General features: G+C 29.0%; 1 protein-coding gene across 1 annotated transcript in view; it reads left to right on the top strand.

The window, feature by feature from the left end:
* LOC148226171 (uncharacterized) overlaps positions 1-19800 on the top strand; it is an 87663-nt gene that overhangs the window by 1196 nt on the left and 66667 nt on the right. The gene's annotated exons all lie outside the window — the stretch shown is intronic.

The following is a 19800-nucleotide window of genomic DNA, read 5'->3' as shown; positions in this document are numbered from 1 at the left end:
ACCAAAATATACAATGGTGTTTTTCAAATATTTTCTTCTTTAATTGTTATAGTTTATGCCTGCAATAGTAGCAATATAAAATTTATAAGATACGATAAAATATATAATATTAGACAAATACTTGTATTCCAAAACAAATATGCTCGTGACTACTTTCTTCTTCTTCGGGTTTCATTTTCTTATCTTATCCTTAGCCCACGAGAAGCTTGCGTAAAACCGTAATTTTTTTATCGATGTTTATTCGTAGCCCCTTTTTATTAACCCGGAAATTTGATGATACATATTGCCATGTCATCAGCATACTTTTTAAAAATATGATAGCTATCCCTACCGATGTTACTACTGATTTAAAAGTATATTCAAGTCAAATTGTGATCAATAGGAGGGCGCAAAAAATTGATCACTTCTCAGAAGTCAAAAATTCACGTCAAAAACAATAAAACCGTCGCAGTGGGAACGATCGGTAACAAGCGTTCCCACTGCGGGTTTATTAATATCATATATTTAACAATAACTTAATTTTGTCATAGCGTAGTGCTGTTAAAAGATGTAAAAATATAATCAAAATTAAAATTAAACACATAGTATTGTTTATGTTTTTAGTTATCACAGTAACCATATTTAAGTGTATATATATATATATTTTATAAAGAATTGATTTAGTGAATATATAGTTCATTATTTATCGATTTTATATTCGCTGTTAAACGAGTCGTTCAAATATTGATACGTAAACCGTAAACAAGTTTGACATGTTGATCGATTACTTTTACCTAAAAATAGTTTATTGGTTTTATTATTAAGAACAACATTAACGGTTCAACATATTGTATGCGCAAATAAAAAATAATTTAAGATTAAGAAAATAATAAATTTAATATATTAAAATCATAAATATTTACATACTATAATAGAGCGCTATTTGATTAATGAAATCAATATTTTTTCGATTCGATTGCGGTCAAAAGAGTATCGTCATTTTAATGAAAAACTAAAGCGTCATTGTTATATTATTATATATACATCGATACGGCGTAATCTGATATTTATAAAACCTAAAAAGTGTTCGCTATGTCGTAAAAATCATTGATAAAAATGTTATCTCAATAATCGAGGCGATACTATTATTTTATTTAATCGACAATCTACAAATACATATTTTTATATTTAAAAGTTTAAATTATTAATAATATATTGCAATTTCTAATATGATTGTCTAAATCTTTTGAAAAAAAATGTCATAAAAAATACAATTTAATATACTTTATAAAATAATACATTAAGAAATAAATACTGCAGTAGAGTGGTATAAAAAAATGCAGTGGTTGTAAAAAATTAAAAATATTTGTACAAATATATTTTTTACCAAAATAAGACTGATTTCTTGTTTTGACATTTTTAAAAAAAAATCGAAAAATAATTTTTGAGGTATATATTCAAGACTTAAATTAAAATTTTCCTAACTGACATATTTAGACAATTAAAAATTTAGCAGAATTTTTATAATTCATTACGAGAATACAAAGTTTATGATTTTGATAATAATTTTGCAAGCTGTTGAATATTCTGTTTTTCAACCCTTATTATATGTTTTTCTGTATTTTAAAAAAGAAAACTGTAGTTAATTTCAAAGCTACAGTTGATGAATCTAACGATATTTTATATGTATCTCTCATATAATGTTATTCTTTCACGTATTTATGAAACAGAACATTTGTTATCATCCTGAATCTTGAATATAAATATAATTATTAAAATGTCAATACACTATTGCTGTAAAAAATATATAAGTAGCTTATATAATAAATTGTATATATACCATTGAAAATAATATATCATAATTAGTCTTTTATATCTGAGGTGTTCCAATTCTTATCATTAATTTTGATATATGCATTATGATTTTTTAAAATACTTTTTGTGTATTATTTTAACCATATAGTATATGTATTTTTTGTATTAAATAATTCAATTATTGTTTTTGACAATCGTGACGCATTGGGGTAACCTGTTAGGTTACAATTGTCTTAATGTAATCTAAATAAATATTAGTAATTTTTGGTATATGATTAATATTTAATTTGCTTTTGATATTAATTTTGCTTTAAATTGAACTATAGAATTAAATATGTAAATAAGCAAATTTGAACCATTTTTTGCATGAGTTAAAAACGGTTGGTCAACTAGCAGAAACCACATATAAACTAAACAATGATTTTGCCGTTTTTACTGTTAAAAAACATATGGTGAAAATGTGTTTCTAAAATAATCCGTGCTGTGGACATATAAACCTTAGACGTTCTTCTAAAGTTAATAATGACCAACCGAAGGCGGTATTTGAATTATAACCACATATAACAATTAGAAAGCTTGTATAAAAGTTAGCATTTAGTAATCTGGTCCATTTGAAACATCTATGAAAATCAAACTAGCAATATAGACGAGTGGTGTATCTGACTATTTATCTGAAAGATCTGGGTTCGAATACCGTTTGAAACTATTTTAGTGTTTTTTATTGTGTCTGGGAGATCTGAATTAGTGATGAGTATATAATTATATTTCCGATCAATCGTCACAGATTAGGTTTACCTAGATTTCTCTAATCTCACGGATGAATATCGTGATGATTAATTAAAATCAAGCTAGGTCGTACTAGGCATTAAAGTTTCTCTAAAAATGAGTTACTTTAGCTCGTACAGAATCAACAAAAAAATATGATAGATGCTGACGAACTAAATGAAAACTAAAATAATCAAAATCTCACAGATTTTGAGCCGCACCGAGATTGAGAGCCGCACTTTACCGACCTTGCAATTGGCCATGCTCTCTCATTAGAACAACCTTTTGTAACAAACTATAATACGCTTAAATTAATTCTGGTTGATTATAAAACGTCACACTGGCAGCTTATTATACTCGGATCCAGGAATTAATTATTTATATAATATTTTTTAACGCTGAACTCTAATAACCTCGCAGAGAGCGCCCAGCGTGTGTGTGCCGAGTGGCTTTACCCGGCGTATAAATATTCCAGCGATATTGATGTTTCCTTAAATGAAAATTCTAGGTGAGGAAGCCTCATTTTACGCCGTATGTCGATAAAATGATAGCCACATAGTGACCCCACTAAAAATACTCATTCGCAAAACACGACATTCAGAATCGATGTCACATCGAGTAGCAACTGTCCACTGAATGTAATGTCGTTTCTACGAAGTTATAATAATTTAAGTAAATATAATTTAATATACTTACAATAAAATAAATATTTATTAAAATGCGATTTTGGAATGCATCTATTACTGTGCTAATTATTCTTTAGAATCTGTGCTCCTTTAAAACAGTAATTAATTATAATAATTTATGGTCATGATAGTATGGTATAAATAGTCTTGATAAGTTCAATACTGAGAACTCATTTTATTTATAACAATTATTAAAATACTGTTAAAAAACGGCCTCATCTGCAAAGAGACATCTATTAACTATAAATTATAATATACAACATAATTAATTATATATGTCCGATTCCCTGAATTTCAACTTGGTGGTTAATATTGTACATACTTAAAGGTATTCATCATGTTTGATTGACTTATCCAGATGATACAAATTTGCCTCGTTTTAACACATTTTAGTAACAATGGAAGAATCTTTTGATAGTCGCTCATAAGAAAGAATCATATTCACTACTTTTAAAAGATCAACTCAATTTTAAAATCGCGTGAATGTCAAAATTTTGCTATAAATAAACATTGCTGGTATAAAATAAAACATTCTAATGTCATAAGGTATACTATAGCTTAAAACTTTTCGGACAAATATTTAATACGGTAGAAAAAACTGGTTAAAATAGGATAAACCGTTCTTTTCATAATCGCAAACATACGGGGAGACGATAAACGTAACTTCATTACACATTTACATATGTAGAGAAGAGATTTTCTGTATTTATAGAATACTTAGTTTAACCCTTTAGCGTGCAAAGGGCGAAAACGGTCGATATATCGACCGACGACATAACGGTCTATAATTCAATACCTATTTATAATAAAATCTTCCTTAGCATCCCAATATGTCATCGAGGAAGCTCTTTCGTTGATATATCGACCATATGAAATTAAGTTGTTGCTATAGGCCAAAACACGATAAAATCAAAAATCAAAATAAAACATTACAAAACTCTAAAAGAATTATTTTTTAACAATATTTCTTTATATGTGTATATGTAATATATTTCAAACAATAAATTATATTTGTGTGCCAATATTTGATCGTTCATTATATAATAAACATATTTTTAAAATATCACCCTTAGTGGTCAAAGGTTGATATATCAACCGACAAAATTTCGAAATTTCCAAAAAAAAATTCTTTTTTCTAATTTTTTTTATTAAAATTACTTTTTATATATAATAAAAGTTCTAAAAAGTTATTTTTTAACCCTTAATTCCAAAATAATTAATTTGCGCGCTAAAGGGTTAAACATAGTACATTGATATGAGTCCGAAAAATAAATTATACCCATTAAATTGAGATTTATTTTCAGATGACAGTTAATATGACAGCTGACGATTAATCTCTTAAACATTCGTCTGACGTTTAAATTTAATATTAAAAAGTTTTTTTTTAACAGAAACTCAATGATAAATATTAAGTCAAACTCAACAATCAACATCCAATTTCATGAGCATAATAATGTAAAGCGCCTCAAAAGATACTTTGATTTGAAACATGCTTTTGATAACACGTCATTAAGAATTGGACGCAAAGAACCAAAAAAGCAGCTGCTTCTCTTTTCACGTCAACCCTGGTCTAGCTTATTCGTCCGGAATCCAAACATTTTAATTCGATTCGAGAAGTTTACGTATACAAACTAGACGCGAATTGACTATTGCATAAAATTCAGTGAAAAATAAACACATTGACAGAGAATTGTTGTTCTTAAAATATGCTTTTTGGTATTTTTGAGACACTTTATCTCTTATTCATGCTTCGTATCCATAGTCTGCTATTAGTATAATTATTTTATATACTTCTAGCTTTCATTAATGGCTTCGCTCACGTTTTTTACGTCACATTAAACAATTTTTCTTGTGACTTGTACGAAATTGCGTTTTAAGCAACCTTTATTAAAAATAGCTAAGATCGATGCTTATGGATCTTACGTGTAGTATAAAAGAGCTATCAAAAGGATTAGACCGTAACGTAGTAATATTGATAGATTGAAGTAATCTAATACATTAACTAAATAATTAATAGCTAATTTTTTGCAAGGCATTTTGTATATTAAATAAAATCAACATGCTGCAACTGAAATCATCAATTATTTTTTATAAAAAATAAAATAATATGTTTCTGTTAAAAAAGTTTGTTATTATAATGCTGTTATTCGATACCTAACTAAAAAATACTATTTTAAAGAAAGGCATTGTTGAAAACAACGTCTTGTTAAAAAACCTTATGTTAAAAAAAATACGTGCTCATGTTTAAAAAGTATGTTATTATTATAGGTGTATATTGTTGTAATTTGATACTAACTATATAATATTATTTTAAAGAATAATTTTGTGGAAAAGATCGACTTGTAAAAAAATTTACAAAATATTTGTTCATACACCTTTAAAATCAGGTAACTCAATTTTCATTCTTTATATTGATAGTTAGCTACAATGTATTATTATTTTCTTAATTAATTGAACAATGTAAGTATTTGTATAATTATTGGAATTATGTTTTAAGAACATATTGAAGGCAAATTTTATATTATGTGGTAGCATTACTAAATCTATACTATTTTATATTGTTGTAACCTAACTAATTATTTACATACTTAAGAATCTACTTTGAATTACTTAAAATGAAAAAATATGCAGGATTTCAGTAAATAAATCATATTTAGTTTTTAGACCAACTAAATTTGAGAATTTTAGTATATGAAGATATTTTTTATTGTGTTATTAGCAATTTATTGCGGTTTTCAAAATATTATTAATTAGTAATAATGGCTCTTTTATTCATTAATTTAATTTATAAGTTTATCCTTATTTATATTGTATGATTATCTTCTATCGATTATTTAACGATTTGCCATGGGTTTGCTTACATTAATTTATTAACTAAATTTTGCTGCAACCACCTGGAAAAATTATCGTATCTAGAACCTAATTCACAGATCTACGTCCACATCAAATATGTACACGCGCCATAATAAATAATTGATTTTTGAGATCTTGAAATCGATTTTTATTCAACAAATCGCTCTCAAGATATGTCCATGTCGTAATCCTATTGATTTTTTAATTGTTTGAATATTTTAACACATATAAATATTATAAACTATTTCATTGTCATAACCTTAAATTTTTTAGTTTTTATTTTGCATCCATATATAGTAAGCCTTTTCCATAGCATCAACGATGTGGGTCCGAAACAACGAGCCCGTAAATTCCAGTTGAATGATACTGGGATTCTGACGGGATCCCGATTGTCTTACATCACGCACGACGGCGTAAAGTATAAACCGACCTATTTTTACCTATCGGTTATTAAATATTCAAAGCCGCTGTTGAACTCTGACGTAACGCGGAGATTGCCGGAGAATATTTGATGGACGAATTTTAACACTGGACGCGTTCTATTTGTTTTATACGTCCTCTGTGTGTGTGTTTTTTAACGCCAGACCTGCTGTGGTATGAGAGGTAATCTAGACAAATTGTTGGGGTGGTAATTGAGGTGGACGCCTAAAATTTAATTAGATTTCAGAGCTTTAAATATTGGTAGATTACGCTAATCTTATTACGATTTTGTTTTAATATTTTTTCAAAGCGTTAGTAAGCGAATAACTTCATAAAAAAATAAAAGTACGAGACTTTACATTAAAAATAATGAAACAGCTTAAGAAATCGAATTTTATATATTTAATTTAAAAACCAAGTAGAGTTTTATTATAAATTCATAGAAATAAATCGAATTGTGAGAGGTTCAACCAGCTGCACCATTAACGCTGTGATCATTTCAAATATGATGAAAAGGAAATAGGGTCTAATAATGATAAGATAATAATCAATACTACAATTGCTTGATTTAACCCTTTAGACGCCAGTGACGTGCCTGCACGCCAAAGCTGTCGGACCGTCAAACGCCAGCGCGTGCAGGCACGCAAATGTTATTACGGACACATTTATTAATAAATTTGTTTTTTTTTTCGTTAATTTAATACAGAGACATCTATTAAATGGAATGTGATCGTTAAAATGTGCAATTTTTGAACCATTCTTTTATTATTTACGATCGAGCATACAGACGTTGTTAGGGCTGCTACAATATTTTTTTTACAATATTAATTTTTTGTAAAAAAAAACATTTGTTGAATTTGAATTTTGTTTTTGTTTATATTATAACATTATTGCCATATTTACTTTTTTTTTAATTTTTTTGACAAAGTTGAAATTTTTTAAATATATGAAGTAGCCGCCATTTTGATAAAAGGTTTTGATTAAAACAACGGAAATTATCGTGTCCCATACAAATATTAAAAACAACCAAAAACATATAATATAAACCACATACAATATAAATTACATATAATATTTGTGTGTGGCAGCCCTGACAGTGGTTTTTAAAACTTGTTATTTCTGTGCTTTTTTTTCACTTTTATGTTAAAATTAATAAAAAGGAAAGTAAACAGTGATTTTCCAGGTAAATAATGTTGCTCTTTCATAATAATTTAAAGGGTTGAAAATGGTGGCCTACAGAGCAAATTCATAGAAATTTGCTTGGCGTTGAACTGGTTAACAGACTAACTAACTGCTAGCACATTAACCACTCGTAATCACAAGAAAAAACGCACAATAAAAATGCGTTTGATAAATCTGATTAAATTTCTTACATACGAAATGTTTTGATAGTAATAATAATCATCATTAAATTCAGGAATATTATATTGGTACATCTATATATTTTGTGTTTTCAATTTTATAAAAACGAATTCGGTAAATTAAATGTACGGCTACTTACTAAATACGGGAAGCGCACGTCAGTATTGTTTCCCATTGGGAGCTCCTTAGAGCTGCGATCAGGAAGACTGATTGAAAATGGCGCATTCATTCCTTTGTTTAACGGCTTTTGAATATTGATATAAACCTCATTCAGAACATTTCCCTTGCGTTGTCATGACAACGATTTCTCGCTCACAGTTGTCACGTAGAATAATCAACGTCATCCCCGGGCTAGACTTTATATTCGAATAAATGGCCGACGTGAGATTTCTCTTAATGAAATCACGAGCTTAATAATGACTCAAACTAATGAAAGTAGTAGAAAACGCACTTCTGGCAATTTTATTATGTTAGTTAAATAATACTGAAAATAATAACAATGTGCATAGAAATAAAGCACTTAAAAAGTAAAGTGAGTTATTCGTTGGAACAATAAACATGTAAAATCATAAAATACCAAGTGAAAAATATGTATCTAAGCATATTGAGGATCACAATGTTTTCAGTTTACTACATACTTCTACTCCTGTAGAAAAGGCGCAACATTGTGAACAATATTTTATCTAAGCGAATGATTAAATCAATATTAAATAAGTAGTTTTGTAAAATAAACATATATTAAAAATGTACTAACTTTTATTGGTATAAAACAAGCTTATTCATGTCTTTACATTTATTTTTCTTTATTCAATTTGTATTATTATTTACTATTTGATTTTGTTAAGGTTTGTGAAAAATATATGGGTAGTTTAAATTTACAATACATATAATACAGGTATTATAAAATAGTAGCATAATGATTAATCATAAATTCAGTGCTATAAGAACACAAATATAATGAATTTGAATGTTTTTTTTGTGATTCATGAATTTATGTACTAAAGGCAATTTCTGCATGATGAACCTTTTCCATACGATAAAAGGTAAAAATGTACAATATAGAGAGAAAAATATAAACCGACGAGTCGCTCTCAAGTTAACGAGCGAATTTGAGGTTATGATCCGCTCGTTGCGTCGGTGAAAAGGGTAAAAGATGAAATGTAATAAATAATTCCATTATATTATGGCTGCGTCCCCGGTTAGTAAAGTCAACGCCATCGCAACTTTTTGTAGCGTCTTTCTCTACCGGTGAAATTATTTTGTTTTTTTTTTGATTTCTGATACACTAATCTTATGTGTTTTCTATTTGGTTGTGCTAAGAGACTGGTCTTGTTATATCAACGTCTTAAATTTCATGTAAATGTTATCTATTTTCGATATAAACGAAATTAGATAGCGAAGGAAAGCACTCTTGGGATTGAATTTATTTTATTATCTGAGTATAAAAGCTATGGAATAAAAATCGTTGATATACAAGACTATTTGCAAAGCATAAGAAACAAATAATTTGTATACAAATATGTATCATGACCTTCGTATCAGGGTTGTTTATTTTTGTTTTCAAGACAATATTTGTATCTATTTAATTTTTGTGCAAGAATTGAGTTTGTATATTTTAGTTATACGTGGAGTTTTCCGTGTGTGCGTCACTAGGCTTCTGATACCTGACGTTGAATTGGATCGGAAGATGTGAAGAGAGAAGCAGCGATATATAATTATTTGTAGAAGTATCAGTGAAAGTTTCTGAAGAAGTGTGTTGGTTACCTTAATTATACCAATGGTCTCTCTTCATAGGAAATTTTGTATTCGGTCCTTCTTCGTGCAGTTGCCGATTACTAGAGAGTGGGGAGTTTTGGGACAGCCGTTAACCGCTAGAGAAGATTACAAACGGCCGTTTAGATGGCAATTCTGAATGCTTGTATTATTTTTTTCAAGGCATTTGCAAAAGATACTTTTAATATTCATTACTCATGGCCGCTACGTTAACATCAACAGTAAAAATGATTTTTTAAGTGATGTCCTATTTTTTATTTTTGGCGTTTAAACTTGTTTTTTGTATCACGCCTTTAAATTGTGCTTTTTGCCGTTTTTAAACCTGCCAATTTAATCCTTTTATTATGTGTAGTCCAATTTTTGAATGGAAAGGTAGTTCAATTGATAAACTCCATATATTATATAATAATATGATCTGCTTGGTGGCTCGTACCGCTACGCTACTCTGCATAATATTTATTATAGATATACTCTGCATAGAAAACATATTTATGTTTTCTATAAGTAGAGATTTAATGTAAATATAAAAATATAAATACGCATTACATAAGCTTATTTGAAATATCAATAATGATATATTATCAAAACATAGTAGTACGGAATTGTGTCAGTGGAATGTTCTAAAATCAATGCTCTATTAAATCCAGTTTATGATCAATGGTACATATGAACCTAACATGCAATCAAATGGAATGACCCATGAGAATGCATTCGTGTACATATTTACCAAATGATTAGATTGACAACCATTCATTTTTGATGAAATAATAAATATACTATGCACGAAGTAAATGTAGCTACTAAGTAAAATAAAAATCGGCGTTTTCACTAATTTTGGTTGGATCTGTAGGTGTTTTATTGTTTGACGTATTTATAAATACATTGCTTACATAATACAAAATGCATATTTGATCTTCTAAGCCTTTATGTAAATGATGAATGCTAATAAGAAATCAATTAGTTTTTAAGCATTTTCCATTTATATAAAACTGCAAAGTAATATCAAAATCGAATGAGGCTATGTTCATTTTAAAAAGCATACCCTTCAAAACTTTGGAAAACTTCGACACCCGCATCAACGCCTTTTATTAAAGGCTCTTTTGAGTTATTTTCACAACTATAATATTGTTATATTACGAGCGACATTGGGCACGTTTATTAAAAATACAAGTTTTTGATACTGCTTCTTCTGTAAAGTTTTGCGTGACTTGTGTTGTCATTTTTATAAAATAAAATATTACTCTGATTTATTGTGAATAACAGAATGTTAATTATACTGCATAAAATATAAAAAAAGTTTTAGTAAATTTAAAGTAATTTTATTTATGTACTAGAATATCTGAAAACGTGTCATAGAGTAGATATTTATATTATACAATAACAATATTTTAAGATTCGGTCGCTTGTATTTTGTCAGATTTAAAATGCGTACCTAAGATAACTTACTATATTTTATTGTACGCTTTTATATTTGTTTCGGGGTATATTTTACATTTTCGATTAATTTAAGGTCACGGTTGTTGCTATTTTATTTAACTCAATTGGACCGTGTCTGATATCGCTCGTGCGTGTCTACTGAAATCGTCAAACGCTTTCAATATTCATCGCACACTAGTATAGAGCGGAAACCGTATCACTTACTGCTCTTAACTTATTCATTGTCGTCCACAATTTTGTCAGAAATCGATTATCCGAACAAAACTACGAAAAATCGAACATAATGTGGCTACAATATGCGGTATAATTAGTAACATACAATCATACTACTCTATTTAATAATAAATCTTATTAAAGAATTATAGTTTTATATTATATATATTTTGCTTCCTAAAAACTGATTCAAATTTGTAACATCTTTCTACGCCACACTGACTTTATTAAAGAATTTGATTAACACTAGTTTTAGCCACGTCATTACTTGATATTTTGCTTTAGTCTTCAAACGTTTTCTCGCACAAAAGCGATTGTATACAGAGTCAACACAATTTTGAACGACTTTCATGTTCTTCGTTTTCAATGGATTCTCAAACCATTCTGAATTATTTACATCAGTCTTTTACGGTTTAATATAAAAGAAAAGATTTTTAGTAAAACCTGTGCTTTGATCGATAACTATTGGAATGTTTATATAACGGTAATAAGAAAATATGTTTTCAGCAAATATTATCATACATTTTGAACCGGATACTTTTGAACAGTGCGATATATCCTGTATATATATATTTAGGATTGCTTATAAAATCATGTCCGTGAAGGATCGTTCTGAAATACCTCTATATATTATATATGAGCTTTATTCATATAGTGAATGATAATAAACATGATTCATGTAAATGACATACCAGCCCTTAGGGCATTCATTCAGACGTCCGAACGTCTTGAAACTTTCAATGCGATCTGGCCGCAATATATCAGACCCTTTGTGGTTTATTGGGCGTCGACAAAAGGGCCCCAGCTGTAAATTGCCTGCCTGTGTCGTGAAAAATTCCAAATTTACAACCGGGATAGAAAGAGAAGCTAAAAAGCGAGAGATTTCATAATGCGATAAAATCTGAGCGGAAAAATTGCCGCTGTAAGAACAAAACGCACAAAATCGATACACGCACGTGTATTAATTTTACGCAGTTGAGATTTGTGCAAAATGAAAATCCTGTGCCTTTTGAGAGGAGCTTTGGGTACTTGCTGGAGGCTTTGTGTACGCTTGGGCGTATAGCCTTGGCTTTCAGAACTATGTAGGTTAGCTTCCGACTGTGAAAAAGTGTATAAACTGTATAAAAAACGATTGCAGTCGACTGTTTCGTAAGATAAACCATTTTGCTTGAGATTAATTCACAAGCACGTTTCTAACAAATTAGATATAGAATCTGTAAATCAAATTATTAGTAATAATAATGTTTCACATTATACATATTAAAGGCTCGTAATATAATATTGAATACACATACAAATAAATTGGTTTATTTTAAACAATAAATAAATATCTTCATTGAAAATAAATGTTTAAAATAATTTATATTTTCTGTGATACTTCAAGATAACAAACCTTAAGCTATAAATTTTCAGGTCAACGCTTAATAACTCTAAAGAAACTGTTTGTAATCTCATAAATTTATTTCCAGCGAATGTTTAAATGTGTGACTGTAATTGTTAAATCACCTGAAATATGTTCAAACTTTTCGCATTTAAAAGAAAAATGTGACCTTTTTTTAAATTTATTTGCTTTTATACAAAACGTTCTAACGTGTTAGCTACTTTTATTACTTAAGTTAACTCAAAACGCGATGGCCAATCCTTACTGTCATCGATGAGTTGGAACAACATCAATTTTGAAGGTTCTGAAGAGATTGCAGATGGATTTGCTAGGTATTTTCAAACCGTATACCATAATGATGGGTCACATTTAGAGTTTAATTCTAATTACGATGAGACTCATCGTTCATGGTCATCTTTGTTATCAATCAAAACCTTTAGTTTGGTTGATATGGAATATGGATTTAGCAGACTAAAGTCCATTTTTACCTCGGGACCAGATTTTATTCCAGACTACATTCTGAAAGGATGCAAGTCTGGTATTTTACAGCCTCTAAAATTTATATTTAATTTAATTTTGAGATCCTCTTGTTTTCCAGAATTGTGGAAATGTTCAAAAGTCACTCCGATTCATAAAAAGGGTCCCAAATCTCAGATTGACAATTACAGGCCAATAGCTTTGATCGCATCACCTGCAAAATTATTTGAAATTGTTTTGCATAAATACATTTTTAATCATTGCAGGTGTATGCTTCTCGATCAACAACATGGTTTCCGTAAATCTTGATCCACTGTCACTAATCTAATGGTTTTGTCTAACTATGTTTCAAAATCATTGGACTCTGGTGTACAAGTGGACGTCAAAAACACAGATTTTGAAAAAGCATTTGATAAAGTTAACCATGCTTTACTTGTAAATAAGTTATCTAATTTCGGGTTTTCTGAAGATCTCATAAATCTATTCTCAAATTACTTGAACAATAGATATCAATTCGTCAAGTATAATAACTCTTTTTCGGAACGATATGAGACCCCTACTGAAGTACCTCAAGGATCCAATTTGGGTCCATTGTTGTTTTTATTGTTCATTAATGACATAGAAACAGCAATAGAGCATTCAGATTTTTTATTATATGCAGATGACTTGAAAATTTACAAGAAAATGCATTCGATTTCTGATTCCCTCGACCTACAGGAGGATCTCAACCCTATATGGAAATGGGCTTGCTATAACCAATTGCCTTTCAGTGTAAAGAATGTCACACAATTTCATTTTCAAGGTCATTAACGCCAGCAAAATATTCATACCATCTAGGCGGATATTTTCTGGAAAGGTTTTCTTCAACTAAGGATTTAGGAGTGACTTTCGAAGAACGTTGGAAATTTAGCCAGCACATTGCAGAGACTCATAGCAAATCCTTAAAAATGCTCGGTTTTATCTTGAGAAATGCGCGTTACTTCAGGAATACTTTTGTATTGCGCACTCTTTATGATACTCTAGTCCGCAGCATACTAGAAACTAGCTCCATCATTTGGATCCCAGGCGTAATGAATCAATGTAATGAATTGAAGCTGGAAAAATTACAACGTAAATTTCTTCGATATTTATACTTGAAGGAATACGGGTATTATCCGTTCTTGTTTCCCAGTGCTTTTATTTTGGGAGCCCTGGGATACGTTTCTTTGTTAACTCGCAGAAGTGTTTATGTAATTAAACACTTCTGGAAATTGCTCAAGGGCATCGTAGACAATCCTTCAGTGCTCGAGCAGCTTCAAATGTGGGCTCCTGAAGGTGGTTATAGTTCTCGGTCGCGTCCACTATTCTTGCCTGTTAAGTCTAGAACTGGAACACTTGGCAACTCTTCTCTGGCCAAGGCTATTTATCTGCTCAATTCTGTCCATAGTAATATTGACATTTTCTCTTGCACATATGGAGTTTTGGTTCAGTTCGTATGGGACAATGCACACTTGTTGAGGTGATTTGTGTCTGTTGTTTTGTCTTGTTTATATTTGTATGTATTATGATGTATTAGTATTTTTGACTATCGTGACGCATTGGGTTTGCCTGTCAGGTCACAATAGTTATAATTTTAATAAATAAATAAATAAATAAAAGTGTTACATTATGTAACACAAAAGTTCTATCAAAGTAGTAAGCATTTTTATTATAGTTTCATCAGTATAGAAATAGTTTCAACCACACAATTCTTTTACTAAAGTAAATGAGTATATCAAAAGAGTCAAACTTAAAAATTGTATTTAAAAAAAAATGTAAATAATTATTATAAATTATTAGTAAACTTCTTATTTTTTTCTTTTGGTGAAACTTTGATTAGAAACCAATCCATACTTTTGCCTCCTTTTGAGGTTTCGGCAAAAATGTGCCACTGTGTTTGTCATTGAATAGATTCGTGGCTCGCACTGCTACAGACAGATTTTACTGTAGAGGCTCAGCAAAATCGAAATTTATTAAAATTATTCGTTCACCAAAAAGTTCACAAAAAATGGTTTATAATCAAAAAAATTATAAATAAATAAAACCGAAAAATAAATGGATATCTTTAACCTTTTAGTCTCATTTGAGCGACACTGAATTTTTAATTATTAAGTATTACAAAAAACACCGAACACAAAAATATTCATCCAGTCAACAAGAAAACTGTCTATTTCTATATTTTAAATATTTTCTACTTTACCATTGAAATATTTGTGAAAAATAATAACTATTGAAATAAATTTGTTATATATCAGACACGGTACACGCGCGTCTGAAGACCCGTGAGCCTAGCATTGCTAGATTGTATCATTAAAAACAAATTAAGAATATGCCATATAAAATCATAATAAGATATTTTACAATGTGATAGTAAACGTCTTCATACGGTAAAAATAATATATGTGCTTTTAGGTAGTCTGTTTAATATTCCCAATTATTTACGCTCATCATTTGTGGTCACGAGATCTCTCTTCCGTTGTGTTGTGTGGTCTTCGTGGTTAGAATGGTTAGAATGACCTCTGCATTGTAACAAATTGTGGCGAGGATAGTTGAAAATCATACAAGGGTATTACGAAGAATTCAATTACTGAAATATATTATATAGTATGTACATATATTGAAACCATAAAATATTTCACATTCGAAATTAAAAAAAATATTTTTTAAATTGATTTCAACTTAAAATTAACCATGTAGAATAACGATGTTTAATATCCTTACAAAGCTAATCCAGCGATTATCCAACAACCCTCTAATCTAGTTTACTCGAGCATCGTTGTATCTTTTCTAGTACGGTCTTTTCCCTCAAGTACCGCTTTAACCCATTAATAGCACAACATAATGTATTTTAAGGATAAAATCTGGAATGTATTTTATTGTGATATTATCAGGTTTCTACAACCTAATACGTTCACTTTCTCGTGTCAAGATAATATAGACTTCATTAAATTACTTCGACCACCCGTGGGAATATATGTATATATGTCTTTATTACAACGACACGTAATTGGCAATTCTTTCCCCCAAGTTTCCGAACAGAGAAAAATAACTTTTGTTGCCTCGGGGACATAATATTATATATAAAGAGGAAAAGGAAACGCTGTTGTTTATTTGTTGCCGCATTATCGGACAACTTCGCGAAGAAGAATCCAAACAATCCGTTTTCCTGAGATCCGTCTCACACTAAAGACGGATATCGGAAATGCTTACATCAAGTCCTCACCTGCAAAAATGAATTTTTCTGTCGTGTTTTCGCTCGAAGGATTATCTCTATAGTCATACTTTTCATGAGCTAATACCGGATGCTTGCGAACTATTGTATACGTTCAAAAATCAACGGACAATACATAAAGGTAGTATAATTAAGCAATTGTAACTAAACAATAGGCACAGTGGCAAGAACGATGAAAATCTATGCAGTTAGATATTTACTTTTTTTTTCATTCTTAACCACACAATGGAAATTTCTAAATCATATATGAAGTTTTATCTTACTGAATTAAAAAAATTAGGTTTTTTAATTAAGACTTATTATTTAAGGTAAATTTATTAAATTCTGTGTAAATATAAAATATTTCCTACTGCAAAAAAATAATTAAAATAATTGCAAATTTAAAATGATTAAATTCAGAAGCTTTTAAAAAGTTTTCTGGTATAAAATTATTATATTTGTATTTGTTCTCTAATTATGCGTAATAAAAATAAACTATACATATTAATCAATAAACTAAATAACCATTACGCAAATATGTGTCGATACTATATGCTTCAAAATTATTATAATGTTTTTTTTAACAATTTAAACAAAAAATGGAAGAAAATAATGGTTACAACTTTCCTAAAAAACGGAACAGAAGGATTAATAAAATTAAATAGATCAATAGTTATCGGACGAAAAAAGGATCATGAGACCCATATAATTATTTAAGTGATAATTATGCGATATTTATGATTTCTTAAACCTTTGTCCTAAAAATTGATCAGCACTGCTTTCTCACAAAAAATTGTGGTTAATCTCGCTTTTAAGTACAATATATATTTAAAAATGAATGAGCTAAAATATCAGGTAGTTTTTTTTCAAGTGACCGATTTTAACTATATTTTTAATTATTGTATTGTATTCCGAATTGAAATTATACTTTTTGTTCTTAGTTTTGGGGCCTTTATGTATTATGATGTCGATAAAAGATTTACGGTTCTTTTTTGTACAAGTATAAACTGAAATATATTGTTGCGCAGCCGACAAGAAATATAAATTTGTTATTTGGCGAAGGTACTATTAATCAGAGAAATGTAAGACGTTTGTTAAAAAAATCTTACTAGCGATATTACCATTGAAATTAGCCCAGTGAAAGACCTTCGTATTTATTCGATAAAAAAAGGTTGAGAAACATTGCTAAAGGTAATCCACAAACAACTGTTAATACACTCGCAGGAGACAGGTTTCTCCAGCAATGTTTCACGACATCTTAATGCCATAGAAAATGCGCAAAAAATGAATAAATGGGTACCGCATGAACTGACTGAAAGATAAAATAGCAACGTCTCATAATTAATAGCGAATCATTCTTACAAATAATCATTACATGTGATAATAAATTATTTATATATGATAATCAAAATAATACAGGAAAATCGTAAAATAAAAAAAGCTTCAAAACCGAGTCTGCACCCGAAAAAATTAAAGTAGGCTATAATTTTTTAAGCTATGTAATATTAGCTAATTCTGGAGTACCACAGGGATGTAATCTGAGTCATCCGTTCTTTTTGCTCTTTATTAACAACATACATACATACGGAAAATATAATTGCATTTTAGTTTAAATAGTTTTCACTATAAATTTAATACTTTGCAGTAAAAATGTAGTATTTTTATAGTGCACTATAAAAATACACCGCACGTACGGCAGGCTGCAAATTTTTTGGAGTAAGAATAATACGTTTAGGTTAGGTTTTGGTTTAAACAGATGTATATGTTGACCGCACGCTAAAGTGCAAAGTACTGAATTTATACATTGAAATCTCTTTGTAACGAATACCGAAATAACGATATTTTCAGTATAACGAATCTTTAATCTGTCCCCGAAAAACTGTTTTCATTATAACGAAGACTGATCTCAGTATAACGAAATATTTTGATCATAATTTAAGAATGACGTTACACGTTACGACTTGACACAATATTTCTCCGAATTCAGTTCGTCCTTGACTTGGCGTGTGGCTGATGTGTTCATAAGCTACATTCAATGTGTTTCGCCGATCCTCAAACTTTTTTATAAAACATTTTATTGTGTTTATTATATTATCCTTAAAAATGTAAGAGGTTATTTTGGTGCTGCAGTAATATAGTAATTAAAAATAAAATTCAAATACATCATCTTCCTTACATTCAATATAACGATTTTTTTCGTTATACTGAGATTTCACTGTAGTTTATAGTTCAAAGTATTCAAATTTATAGGGGAAGCTAATAAAACTAAAGTGAAATTTATTCAAACTCATTAAGAACTCATTGATAATTATTATATGCTGATGATCTAAAAGTGTTTCAGTATGTTTGTATTTAAGGGGAATTTTTCATTGATCGTTTCTTAAATTAGGCGAGACTATTACAGTGGAATCATATTATATGAACACTTAAAATAACCATGCATAGAAAACTAACCATAAAATATCCGACCTAAAATAGATCTAGAACGATAATGCCCCATGATAATGCGAAAACTCATGGTTCACTAATTACTGTTGAAAAATTAAACGAATTAAGATTACAAATTTTCCATCGTCCCGCATATTTCCCTGACTTTATCGCTACAGATTATCACCTTCATAATTATTTACGAAATACGAAATCCAATAATAAACATTGATATTATAAAAGGCTTTCACGATTTCACAACCTTTGAAAATGAAACAAGAGATTTGTTTATTGTTAAATTATTGGCTAAATAAATACTATTTCTGTATAATAAATATATTTTGATTAATAAAATTAAAGTAAAAACATCAAAAATCTCATTAATAAAATCTACCACTTTATATGAAACAATCTAATAATAAATTCATTGCCTTGACACTAACACAAAGCAGTAAAACTGCACTTCTACTTGATATTCTACATGCATAATTATTTATGAATTTGGGTTACTTGAGTCATATCCGATACTAGACTTGTTTTTTAAAATACCATTCCATATGAAAACTTTTTATTTTTCATATGGATTTAGAGAATGATTTTTATATAAGTGATAAATATCGAATATTAAACAAAATTTTACAAATATTAAAAATAAACTCAACAAACAACCCGTTAGTTGACCTCTAAAATATTCAATGTTTCATATTTTTTTCATATTTAAAAGGAAGCTATGAGTCTTATTTTTTGTTCGTATATTCAAGACTATTTATAAATGAGATTGTCTTGTTTGTATGCTACATTTTATGAACATTTAAAAAGTTTTTAACCCTTTCAACTGATATTATTATATTTATTAAAAAATTCGCTTTTATTTTTAATTTGTGTTTTCTAAATAAATTCATATTTTTTTAGATATGTATATTAAAGCTTACACAAATGATAAATTAAATAATATTTATAAAATATGATTAATTATACACATA

This window comes from Plectrocnemia conspersa, unplaced genomic scaffold (assembly GCF_051122295.1).
Source record: "Plectrocnemia conspersa isolate PC_06_02 unplaced genomic scaffold, ASM5112229v1 ptg000014l, whole genome shotgun sequence".
Taxonomy (NCBI): Eukaryota; Metazoa; Arthropoda; class Insecta; order Trichoptera; family Polycentropodidae; genus Plectrocnemia; species Plectrocnemia conspersa.
This window is presented reverse-complemented; position numbering and strand designations above follow the sequence as displayed.